The 14,019-nt window shown below is 38.5% G+C and overlaps 1 protein-coding gene across 1 annotated transcript in view; it reads right to left on the reverse strand.

Annotated features, from left to right (window-relative positions):
- LOC146497705 (phosphatase and actin regulator 1-like) overlaps positions 1-14,019 on the reverse strand; it is a 51,391-nt gene that overhangs the window by 36,268 nt on the left and 1,104 nt on the right. The gene's annotated exons all lie outside the window — the stretch shown is intronic.

Raw genomic sequence — 14,019 nt, forward strand, 5'->3', positions numbered from 1 at the left:
ATATTCAGTTTCAGTCACCAAACATTTACACTGTGCAGCGACATTTATGGACTCCAAATGTTAAAATATCACGAACACTGTCTGTCATTTGGGGAAATATGATGATTTAACCCTCTCGCGTGCACGTTTGTGCGCCAAGACGCAGTGCGCAGAGTTACTTCCGAAGGAGAAGCGATGTGTTTCTGGCCACCGGCTTCCATATTCCAGTTTTGCCATAGCTACGACGTTATTAGCAAGCAGCCATCTTCATTGCTAAATCAGGTTTTGTTAATTCAATTTTGTCCACTACAGCGCAGTGAGCGAGATATTAAAGGTGAGTGTTCAACACCCAACTAAGCATTACCGCTTCATCAATAAACGCCTAAGTTGTGCGAGGTGATGCAGCACTACAGCGAGTTTCTCCCGTTTGCAAGTATCCAAAATCCTTCTGCTGTTTCCATTTGTGCTGCTCGGCTCCCTGCCTCCCTGTTCCGTGCTTCTTATCGTCCCTCCTCTGCAGCTTGTGTCTGCAGCTCAGTGGGAGATAGTGAAGCAGGGAGCTGTGATGTACTACGCTCTGCTGGAGGAATTCATTACCACAGTGCTGGAAATAGTGCCTGAGCTCCTCACGTACACACACACACACACACACACACACACAGTACAGCTAGTTACCATGCACTGCACGTGCAAGGTAAGGAGTAAATACGAATATAAAATAATAATACCCAATCTTGATGAAAACGTGGAAGGGGCCCAATTACAAATGACCTAACTGGACAAATAAAAGATAACTGGCAGTCATTACCAAGCCCTCCCACTTTGCAACATATTTACCTTCATAAGTAAGTTCCTAAACTGTCTACTGCATCTGAAAGGGCAGGGGAAGATGGCTGGCTGAATGGATTAATTGGTAATAAACGTAACAGTGATCAGTAATGATAATCAAGCAGCCATTCTGCATAATTACTGGCAATGAGTAATTCCCCTTTAAGTGTCTGAATAATTTTTCTACAACCGCTTGGCTGATAGTTTGACCCATTAGAGGCACGACACCAAGCGTTGTCGATCACGTACTGCGCTACCACAGCGGATTGCACATTTTTATATGCACATCAGCACAAAAGCAGGCCTCTCTGCTTTCCTCCTGAATCTTGTTCATGGTGTCGAAACATAAACAAATATAAAGTGAAAGGATAATTAGTTTTCACGCCAGATGAGAACAAGACCAGCGCACGCATTTCACACATTCACACTTAACATGCACATTTCCATTTTGACCTCCTCAGCCAACTAAAATTGAACAACAAATGCCACCAGGTGGTGCCAGAGATGTGCCTCAGTGTGGATTTCAGATCCAGTTGCTCTGCTCACAAACTATCCAGTGTCAACTGAGCAGAATGAACAGCCACTTTACAGAGCAGGATTCAGGGGTAGAGGCTCTTGGTAAACACCTGTCTGTCTTATATTTTTATATCTTTCTCTTTGTAAATTTTTTGTTAGAAAATCTTCCAAATGGAGCTCGGCCCTAAAGATAACTCATTTCTGCTGGCTAGATTGAAAAAAGTCACATTTTAATCTGAAGAAGCTGGTGCCAGTACCTGAAAAACAATAAACAATGTCAAAAAATAAAATTATTATATAAATACATATGTCTTGCCATATGCTTGTTAGCAGTATAAATCAACCCAGAGCCAAGTAAAGATGAGGACAAAATTATCAGGTATGAAGTGAAAAGGTTTTGTCTAAAATTTCTCAAGAGCTTGTTTAACAAAGGAAGAGATTTTCAGCATAGCATTTCCAAACGTGGTAGTTTTCTCTAGAAAGCATAAATTACTTCTATTTGCACACAATAACAGAATTATTTCAGAACAGAAAAATGACCATAGTCAATATTTTGAGCCCCCCCTGAAAAACTGACATTTTTATAGTAGTGATGTGCTTTAACTTCAAGTGTTTAAAGCTTGTGAAACGTGAGACACACCGGTTTCACCTTTGATTAGAGAAAGCCTTGTGCCAAAAACCAAAGTTTGAACGTGAGAAAAACAATTGTTGACATCCATAAAGGAGGAGATGGATATAGAAAGTTATCACAGCATTTCTGAGTGTTAAGAAATGAAGTGAGAAGTATCATCAAGAAATTAAAGAGAGCCACACAGTACAGAATAAGACAGGCAGACGTAAGAAGCAAAAGATATCAAAGTCTTTGAAAGAAAACTAGTGAGAGATGGGTCTACAGACCCCACATCATCTGGCAAGACACTAACGAATGACTTAGCCAATTCAGGAGTTGTAGTTACAGAGCAGACAATCATTAAAACTGTGCACAGGAACGGACTGTGAGTTTGCAGACCAAGAGGAACTCCACTTCTGCAAAAGAGGCATGTTCAAGCCAGACTGAAGTATGCTAATGACAACCTGGAGAAAGATATTACATACTGGAAGCTTGTCCTTTGGGCAGACAAAATTAGAGCTCTTCACCCACAGAGACACTGCATATGTTTGGAGAAATAATGGAGAGGCATACCACCCAAAGAACAGGGTGCCTACAGTGAAACATGGTGTTTTCACAGTATTAGGCTGTGGGGATGCTTCAGTGCATCGGAAACTGGGAATCTCATCAAGTTGAAAGGGCTCATGGAGAAAGAATATGTGAAGATTTTGAAAAAAACCAAAACAAAAGTTCAAGCAGTCAACAGAAAAAAAACCCTCCTATTATTTACTATAAACTTAATAAAATAAATGTACAGTCACTGGATAGCAGAGTATTTATAAATGTGCAGAAGTATTGCAAGGAAAGTTTTTTTTTTAATTAAAACCAATACTGGACTTACTATATTTTAAATAACCATGTTTAGAGTAAACAACAACAACAACAACAACAAAGGGCAGTAACACATTTTCTTTTGTAGTTTTGCTTCTGTACACCAGCTCAGTGAATTTTAAATCAAACAGTCAAGGTGTGATTGAAGTGCAGACTTTCAAGTTGAATTTAATTAAAATTCAGCTTTACTGTTTTGGAATTACAGAACTGTTTGTACATAGTCTCAAATTTCCAGAGGTATCAACGTAATTAGACAAAATAACTTAATTTTAAAATTTAGGAATTGTTTTTTAATATTTGGATGAAAATCCTTTGCAGTCAATAACTTACTGAGCTGAGAACCCATGTACATCACCAAATGCTGTGTTTCCTTTGTTGACATGCTCTGTTAGACCTCCACTGCAGTGGTTGCTTGTTTGTGGGTCTCTCTGCATTCAGTGTAGACTGAAAATCACGCTCATGCTCAACTTATTGGGTTGAGGTCACGTGTTTCAATTGTCATGAGTTTCAAAAATAAATGTTTTTGGTGGTTAGGTTGCCATTTTTATTCTATAGCTGGTTACAGTTGCGTCATATCCTATCAGCAACTAAAGTTGGACAATGATGAAGGCCATGACTGTCATGATTCATGTGTATTGCTAAGGATCAGCTGAGGCATAACTCGCTTTGAAGTGAGTACAAAAAGGAAAGAAAAGACAGCCTTGAAAAGATAAATTCAGAAATGATAAGGAATGTAGGGCAGCAGCCTGTTGTTTTGAGTGAACACCAAGAGCCTCCATTGAAGTAACACTTCAGCCTTTTAATGAAGGCTAGTCAAATTACGATACAAACAAAAAGAATAGTTTTGTCATTTACAAACTCAGAGGAAGGCAACAAGAAACCTTTTGAGTGTTTTGTTCATGGCCAGAGTTTTGTTTCTGGTAGCAAACTAAAAAGGCACGAGATGACTCAAAAGATTTTGGTTCTGAGTGATAAACAGAACTGGTTGCTTGGGTTCTCCTAGCCAAAGTATTTTTTGTGAGAAGATAAACTTGCATCCTAAGCCAACAATTTGTATTTGGAAAAATTATTCTAAAAAGTAAAAATGAGCTACCACCAGTGGCTGTGGCACCAACACATAATAACTCTTCAGATTTCAACAATATTTAAAAGAAGACCAGAAGATTTGTGTGACAGACCAACAAAGTTCTGCTACCCTAACTCATCATCCCAAACAACAACAGGCCAAAACAACAAGTTTTCTTAAGTGAAGCAGGACCTTCAAATGTTACAACAGTGTCAAAACCTGCTGCATTTGTGGGATTTTTTGTTAAATTACTTCTAACTTGACAAGACACACTAGACACCTCTCAGCGCAGAGTCCTTGTCATTGTTCTTATTGCTGGAAGGATTTTGATAACTATGAAAAATGTGAGACACACAAAGAAGAAAAATGAATTTAAATGGAATGAAAAAGAAACTGTAGCAGCTGCAGAGGGCTACTTGGTTAAATCTAACATCATCAAGAGCACCATGTGTGATTAGAGACTTTCAGAAACTCATGTAAGACACTAATCCAAGTCAAGTTAGAGACTCGTATCCCTGATACTTTCTTGTGGTCGTGCAAATTGGTTTGATATCAGCAGAACAACAACAAAAAAAGCGTACTGGCGTGCTGACTGCCAAAATGTTACACAAGCCAGGACTACTAAAGGATCATGGAAAAGTTCACACTTCATATCTCTCGCTTATCTAATTCTGCACCAGACCAAGCAGACCATTCTCACTGTGGGAAACGGTTCAGTACAAAAGACTGTTTGATACACATATGGTGAAGTGCACAGGGGGGCTACCCATGGTATATCTGCAGGAAGAAATGCTATCAAAAGACATACCTCAATCAGCACAAACATGGAGGACCGGAGCACCCATTTATCTGAGATGTGCCAAAACCTTTACAAGAAAATCTCACCTTTGTGAGCACAGAGAAAAGGTACATTTGGAAGTCGGTCCTGTGGATGTATTGAAACTACTTATGATTTGTTTTCAATCTATAAATAATCGTCTTGTGTAAATGCCTGAAAAGCTCTCATATAATATTTCTGCACTATATACATGACAAATTTTATAATCCATTTACAGATTTGCACATAAACTAAAACATTTAGTCTGACAATGTGAATGATTCATTCTGCAGGGATTGTAAATCTAAAATATGCAGATCTCTGCAAGATTTCTCCAAGGGCTCAAGAAACCCAAAGCTGTATAATTTAACAAGGCGGAGCCAGACTCTTAATTGGAGTGATTCTACATGAATTCATTCCAAATGGGAAGTCACAAAGACTGCTTCCTGTGAAGTGCACATCCACAAGGGTTATAAAGTGCTGAATTATCTTTAATGACTTACTCAGAGCATGAAGAAACCTAATAACTGTAGAGCAGAAACAAAAGTTAACAGCCGACAAGTCAAATGAATAATTTTTCAAGCAAATTGTCTGCATTGTAAATTTGAGACATTAATACTCAAGGTTCTGAAAAAATCTGAAAAATTGCATTGTATCCTTAAAAATGGATGATTTCATCAGAGCCAGGGTTGTGAATCATCCTCAGTTTTACAACCTTCTCACTAACTAAATGACATTACACGTAACGTGCTGTACTTCACCAAATTAAGTAACAGACAAATCTGTATATAACAGAAATATATTTTCACTGTTTGTTTACACACACACACGCGCACACACACACACACACACACACACACGTATGGGTCCTCAGTTATTTAGAAAAAACAAAAACAAACAAAAAACAGGACATTTTCTGTAAAAAAAAAATGGAAAATTGTCGATTTGATGAGCTGCAAATCCTTTCTTTTAAAGACGGAGACAGTCAAGTACTGTTTGATTTACAACAGCAGTATTTCTGTGTAATCACTTTAGACCTAACATCAATTATCATAAGTTTCATGAATTAATTATTTATTATTACCTGCGATGCTTGTTAGAATGGACTTGGGCTTCTTTACACTAAAGGAAAAGGGGTCAGTTTGGAGGGGCTTATCTTACACATGAAAACTAACAAACTTAGATGAATTTGACACCCATGGTATAGATATTTGCAGTTCAGCTCAAACACAAGGGTAAACCCCCCCCCCCCCCCCCCCCAAAAAAAAAAAGAAAAAAAAGAAAAAAACAACAACCTTCCACCTCTTTGTTAAATAAATGTGTTATAGAAGTGACAGTCAAATTGCTGTTCACCTGTGTTTGGCAACTAATGATTTTTCTTGTATCAGTCAGTTGATGAAATGTTCATAAAACTCTTGCAAGCAATGTATCTCTTTTATGTAAATGGCATATTCAGTTAATATACATATTTTTAATCAGTAACTAATACAGTGAGCTTTCATTAATAGAGCTTTGCAACACTTTTGAGTGTAGGAACATTTAAATTATGCAAAAAGTGAAAGTTGCACCAGCAGGGAGCAGTGGTGCTCCAAGGACTGCCCTAATTTCATCTTCCAGAGGCAGATTGTAATACACTGACATATCATATTCATCTCCATTATAATGATGAACATTTTCACACATCCTCTCTTATGAAATGAAGACAGGCAACAGGCTTTAATGATTGCATCTTTCAAATTTGAAACGATTTTTGGACAGCACATTGTGCTGCTGAACATTTGTATCTGTCTTTTATGGTTTTACAGGACAAACACACAACTTTGTAAAACTTTCCTTGCATTGGTTGTCTAAACCACCAGCCTCTTCTGTCCCAGAGTTTCAGATTTTCCTTTTTACTGTTTTTTTTTATTTGTCTGTCAAGTAAATAATTGTGATGCTATTTGATAAATAGCAGCTTTTGTTTAAAATCTCTTGTTGTAAGAGCACCTTAGATGTTAATCCTATTTAATAAAGCTAGCAGAAAGGAAAAGGACAGAGTACCTCATATTTCACTACCAGCACAGAGTCTTTTGTAATACAGTTTGATTATATTTGTAAAAACATCACAGTACTTGAGAGCAGGTTAGTGGAAACTGAAACAGAAGAAATTCCACAAAATCAAAGCAATCCCCAATGAGCTCTGCAGTAATTAGTGGCAGGCAGACTGTGCCACTCCTCTTGGATGTTCTTGCTGTCTGTGTCTGCAGACGCTCTGAGTTTTCTCTGACTAAGTCTTTCATCTGTCATTCTCTCAGAGAGCAGCGCACTACAGAGGGGACGCTCAGCTAAAGAGCTTTGGTCCCCTCTGGCATCTTCTGGCTCTGATAAAGTTAAGACGAATATCATTTAGTTTCAGGCACAGGTAGCTCAGTTATATAAAAAAAACTTCACATCAAGAGTTTTCCTGATTGCTGATGACCTACTGAATGACCGCTGCCATATATTTTCAAAGTTTAAGGTGTAACGCACTACAGTGGTGCCTGCATTATGAATGGCTGAGGGACAGGACAATATCTTTAATTAATCATAGTGACTCTGAATGTCCCAACAGAGGGATAACAGCAACAGTGAAAGGGAGGATTTTGCAAAATGGTACAGAGAGCTGGTATGATGTATGGTTTGGAGATGGTGGTGCTAACCAAATTGCAGGTGGTCGAGCTGAAGATGTTACGATTTTTATTTTTTAGTGAACACAATGGACAAGATTAGTAATGAGTCCAGCTCAGGTTGAGCACTTTGGAGAAAAGAGAGAGGCAAGGCTGAGATGGTTTGTGCAGAGGGAGGGGATAGTGGATATACTGGACAAAGGTTGTTGAAGGTGAGTTGTTGAGAGTTACCAGGCAGGAGGGAAAGAGGAAGACCACATAGGAGATTCATGGATTCAGTGAAGGAGAGGGTTAGTGCGGAAGAAGAGGAAACTAGGGACAGGGTGAGATGGAGGCAGATGTTATAATGTGGCAACCCATAAAGGGAGGAGCTAGAAGAAGAAGACTTTAAACATCCCTACGACTCCCCGAACAACTACAGTATGGATGAAAAACCCACCACTGTGTCTCATATTTTTTAAGCACTGATAAAAGCAGTCTATATTAAATTAATACAAACGCTTTTGTAAAAGTGTAACGTTCTTGTACTTGAATGTTTTAAAGCTTACATGTTGAGAATTAGTATGTGATTATACTGTAGCTGTTTGTTGTTAATAAACAAAGAAAAAAATGAGGCATTTATTCATGGTGTCATTTGAATTCGCTGTGCCGGGAGAGAACGAGGTGGTACAGTACCCATCTTGATGTTAACGCTGGAAATTGCCAATGAACCTAACCCTTTAAAGCCAAGTGTATCATATTTGATTCATGACATTTTGTGAGTTTTTGTCTTCTACATCAGCAGCGTGATCCTCCCCCGCCTGAAAAACTGAAATCAACCGCCTGATATAGCAAATAGGATTCCAACTGAACAAACTGAAACTCATATATGCAAATTAATATTCATTTTTGTAATTAGTTAGAAGGTTCACTAAACAATCCATTTTCAAAAAAATTACTTTAAAAAAAACCATTTTCTTATTTCATGGATCAGGCTTTAAAGGGCTAATCAAAAAAGGAGCATTATTTAGCTATAAGAGATCCTTCTTACATTTGGGAAGTTGAAGCTGGGCTGTATATCCATATACACATATATAACATATACAGATGTTGACAGTTGATGTTTTAAAACAATATATTTGACTTAGAAAACAATATAATGCCAGATTGCATTACACTGGGTCGAACATTTGTCGCGGCAGTTATAATGTGACGTGATTCAGTTCAGTTCAGTTCAATTCAATTTCCACTTTATCTCTGAGGACTGCCGGAGAAAGGAGAGAGGTAAACTGTTCCCTTAGTTCGATCGCTTAATTTTATAGAATTGCTCTGTTTTTTTTAGCTTTTTTTTTTTTTCAGATCTCAGCAGTTTATCCCGTGGGCTATTTGACGATCTGTTCAGAGACTTACATAACTGCCTGGAAAATGCAGGCATGATTTACAATATTGTTTTCTTAAGGAAAACACAACACCTTTTTATTCCATTCGAATAGTTTCATTCCAAAATAAGCTCTGCACTATAACATAAAGTAACTGCTGAATATTAATTTCACAAAAATTAAAAGAATGCCTTTTTTTTTTGGACTACATAACAACTAATAATCATAAAAATTATTCCATCAATATTTTTGTTGGAATAAATATTCACCTAGTTTAAAAATATTTGTCACAATATAGCTTAGGTTTACCATTAGAAAAAGGATGCAATCTTAAAGGAGGGCGAGTGGTGCAATGCAGCTTTGATTGAACTGAGTCCCAGGTTTGCGGCAGTGTTGAGGGGATTCTTACTCTGTGAAGACACTTACTCAGCAGAAAGATCCTAAAGGGCTGGTGCACTCTGGGAATTGCATTTGTGACACCTGTATCAAATTTCTGTCTTTATACATTCGCCTTCTCCACTTAACAGATTACACTTATGTCTCTCAACTGGCTGACACCATCTGCTGAGAACATACATTTTACTGTCACTGCAGATAACAGGGATATCATCCACCCATCCATCTCCTGGATCCTGTGTGCAGTCTACGCTTGTGTTTTGCATTTTATTCCTTCATATGCAAAGTCATTCGATGCATGTGGCCTTACATTCTTTCAAAGCAGCATTAGAGAGTAATAGTGATTCAGACAGGGTTCTCGAGTCTAGTAATAATTGGTCCTTGGCCATGCTGCCTTTTTTATTGCAGCGGAATCCTTACCCATCTCTATCCAATGTGCATACACACTTACTATAAATAAAGCCCATAAGTACATCATCGTGCAGCGTTCTTCGGCTTGCGAGGCTTTTAGAAAAATGCGTTATTTCTCAGCTGGCATGTGGAAAGCATATCACAGCCAGAAGCCTTTTCCACACTTCCAAGTGTGACATGGAGAGGGAGAGAGATGAAAAGAAAGTGAAGAGAGAGAAAGATTGTTGAGAGAGAGAGAGAGAGAGAGAGCTGCAGCTTCCTGCAGGCTGTCGTAGAAGACACCTGCCTGTCTTTTAATTTTTTAATTTTTTAATTTATTTTTTTGCTTGAGAGGTTGGCAGGTGTTCAGGCCAGGTGACACTGATGGTTCATTGATGGTTCACGGAGCAGGAACATCCAGTAAGAGTTCTGGATATAGCTTTGCTATTTTCTGCTCTCATTTACCCACTCATGTATTATTCAGACCCGAGATGCTTCAGCACAAGAAGGCACATTTGCAACCAAATAGAGAAGATGGGTGCCTGTTGTTTTTTTCAGTCTCTCATAAGATGGTCTAAAATGTCAGCCACGCTCTGTATGCTCGCATTTCAGAAATTGCAATGGGGGCTATGCGATAAATCACAAAAGACAGAGATTGAGAACTGATATAGATTTCTTGCTGCTTATTATCACTACTTTGTTAAACAATTCCCCCTAACGTCTCTACAGACAGCTGAAGCATTTCAAATTCTACAACGTCTGCACTTATTTCAGTCCACTAGGTCATCAGAAATTCACTTTTCCTTTAAAAAAAAGGGCTGACAGCTTGAATTGATGATTGCTAATTCTGGTGGAAGTTGTCCTTGCAGTCACCTTTTACATTAAACTGGCTTAGATCTTCTTCTGTGGAAACAAATATGCATATTTAAATGCTGAAATAGCAAAAGGTAAGACAAAATAACTGCTGGCATCTTGCAAGGAAAACTACAGTTACATTTCTCCAGTCCAGTGCAGACATACTGTAAAAGCTGTCATGTAAACTCAGCTGGCGAGCAGAGCTCTGCAGCAAAAATTTGCCCCGTCCCACCATGCATCTGTGTATTGATTGTACTCTTTAGGACAGCAGGCACTGCAACACGGAAAGAGAGAAGTAGAGAGCGGTGGGTGGTGAATGAGTTGAATTTGGCTTTTTTTAGCTTAATGTGGTTGCAGCACAGAAGCCAGGCTCAAACATCAAATTGTGAGACAGACAGAACATGTCCAAGTGAAATGTTAACGCTGCTTCTCTTTGCGTCTTTCCACGTTTGGCTGTACATCTGAATTTGGAAGAATGTCTAGAATGAAAAGCCTCAGCATGCACATTGTGCACAAGTAAGACTGCAAATAAACATTAAATAAAATTTGCACAAAAGCTGAGGAAAGTATCCCAACATCTGCAGTGCAGCCAAGTCTGAGTTTATTTACATGCAAGCCAGGTATAAGAACGGGAGCTCCAGCCTCCAGGCATCCCCACACAACATCCAGCTGTTTGGCATAACTAATATTTGTACAGTGGGTGTGCTGAGACTATTGTGGGGTATGAAAATCTTTGAAAACTAGGTGAGGAAGCTGGACTGTGTGTTAAGTCTAGAAAAACAGAACAAACAAAGTCCACCCACAAAAATATCTAAAGATAATAGCGGGAATCCAAACTGCAATAAGCAGGATTTTTGTACTAAGTGTTTATGAAATGATTAGCTAGAGGCAAGTTCTGTGTGGATAACATTTCAACACATCTCAACAGTGTGAAAAATTAAGAAAAGTGAAAAATCTATCTGCTCCATAATATCAAATTGTGATTTTATCAATGTATTCTGGTATTAATACAGATTGTATCTGACAATAGAAATATGGGGATCAATTATTTTCAACAAAAGGGGGAAGATGATGGAGAAATGAGGGACTGAGACAGAATGATAGGTTAATTGTGATGGAAAAGATGTGAGAAAATCCAAAGAAGTCTGATCAGCTATCAGAGATATTTTAGTAGAAAATCAGAAGTGCCAGCTCCTTTTAACTGGGAGACTTTCTTGTGTGAAGCAGACAGAAAACAGATGGGGCTGTAGTCGAGCAGCTGAATGATAAGCGAATAAAAAACCAACAAGGCAAGCTCTTCCAGTTAAACAATGCTGTGTCAGCTGGCAAAGCGCTAACAAAGAACTGACATGTATGCACACTTTGTCTTCACGAAAGTTTACAGTGACACGAATGCACGAATACAAATCTCTGTTTAGTTTTTTGTTTTTTTTGTTTTTTGTTAAAAACCCATAGACAGGATGCTTAGCTAAACAGTGATGATTCTCTGTCAGCTCACAGCTGCTATCCCAGACACCACGCATGTCTGTGTGTGTGTGTGTATGTGTGTGTGTGTCCTAATAATATAAAGCATCATGACAAGCGGTACAGACTGGAATCAGTCTTGACACATAGGTCAGCCGTCTGTCAGCACCAACACCCCCCCATGTTTTATCGTTGACAGCAACGCGGTAACTGATGCCTTTATGTTATTATGTCTGTGTGCAGAGCCATTTAACTGCAGGGCAAATTAGATAAGTGCTGGCTCTAAACAGGTCAGTGCAATAAAGCCATGTTTCATACGTGAACCCTAATTCCATTACAAACCCTTAGAGTACCTCTTATTTGTAAGCCTCAGCCTTATCTCTGTAAAAGTCAAAGTTGCAGCAAAGACTGGAGACGCCTGATCCATGCATGGGCTAGCTAAACCTACTTTTAGTCTTAGGGGATAAAGCAAGACAAGCTATGAACCTTCAGTTCATCTTCTAATGATTGCACAGATAAACCTTCCCAGATAAACTTTGCAGACATGAATGAACACAAATCAGCATAATAATGCCGTACAGGATTAGTGGTGTATTGATCATAATCTCATTATGCTCTCTTTCATTTATTAAAGGAAACAAAAAAAGACAACAACAAAAGCCAAAACATTTGTTTTTCATTTACCATATTTGCTTTCTGTGCAGAGAACTGGGGTGTGTTTAAACCATTATAAGAGTTTAAATGCATGACAGGTAACTATTGAATGTCTTGCTGTGAACTACAGAGAGATAATTGCTTAGTACTTGCTTCACATACTTGGCAGCCCTGGTCATTTATCTTTATTAAGCACCTGGGTGCACAAGCACAAGACTTTTGGTTTCCTTGGCAATAAGCAAGCTAAATCCTGCTCCACTTCTACAGGTGGAAGTGAGTCAACAGCACTGTTGTACAATTCGCCCCCGTACCATCTTTATGCTTTGTGTGAGCTCGATGGTAGAGTAGGAAAATAAAAATGAAGCACAGAGACAACTGACAGTGTCCTGTCACTGACAACAGGCTCGTCTCCACAGGCCAAATACTCACTGGTGGAAGCAAAATAGACTCGAACTGTTTCTTTTTCCCCCTCTTTTTCATATGTCAAGAAAAACACAAGTGAGCATCCGGTGCTGCCTGGGCTCGCGCTGCACACCTGGGAGCTGTCAATACAGCTGCCGTGCAATGACAAGCTGCACTGGAATCCAAGCTGTCCTGATGTGAGACTGCACGTGCTCCGCTCTTCAAGCATAAAACTGCATAAAATACTCTTAACAAGCGATCATTAACTGATTTCAAGGTTTGGCTTTTCAAATAGGATATGTACTTTGTTTATCCCAAAAAGCTGGGAAATTACTTTGTTGCGGCAGCCAAAACATGTAAACCAGCCTTGAAACAAGTATTAGAAAGGTGGGAAAAGAAAAAGCTTAATTTAACTGAAAAAAGAAAAAGTAAAGATCTGAACAAACCAAAATCTAAATATAATACAGTCTAACAAAGGACTTCAGGGGTTGTGGCATGAGGCAGGAAAGATTTTCTTTATGGGAGCATTTTACTGCTTATTTTCCTTGTAAAGGACTATGATGATGATGAGATGAGAAACACTTTATTTATCTTACATTTGGGAAACAATGATGATAATGATAATAATATGTGAATAATATGTGTAGATGATTTTCTTCCAAGCAAATTTCCTGTATTTTATGAATGTCTTACTCTTTGAGATTTGGAAGTGTTGCTCGGGGTGATGGGGGAGGAATTAAAGGTGCCACATTGGGTATTTTCACTCATTTTTAGGACATTTTGCAACCAAATGATTCATTGATGAATTACTAACACATGATTTCATAATGACGCGACACTCCTTTATCACTGTTCAAACTTCTTCTCATTAGCACAGTAATTTCATCTAAAGCCATCCTTTATAAAGATATATGTGATATTCAGGTAAAAATATGTGCCATTGTGTGGTAGTTTTAAATAAAGAAAGGATCTTTTGTAAGCTACAATACATGGACATCTGGACAACATCCAAACCTTACACACTACAGACATGGCAGCTTCAGCACCCTATACATTTTGCTGAGTGGATGATGGGTGTGATGCCAGCAAGCTGATACAGCAGGACAAGAGGAACTTCGCCAGCTTATTATAGAAGCTTTATGAAAAAAGAAAAACAGCAGTGCATGTGA

This window comes from Neolamprologus multifasciatus, chromosome 18, assembly GCF_963576455.1.
Source record: "Neolamprologus multifasciatus chromosome 18, fNeoMul1.2, whole genome shotgun sequence".
Taxonomy (NCBI): domain Eukaryota; kingdom Metazoa; phylum Chordata; class Actinopteri; order Cichliformes; family Cichlidae; genus Neolamprologus; species Neolamprologus multifasciatus.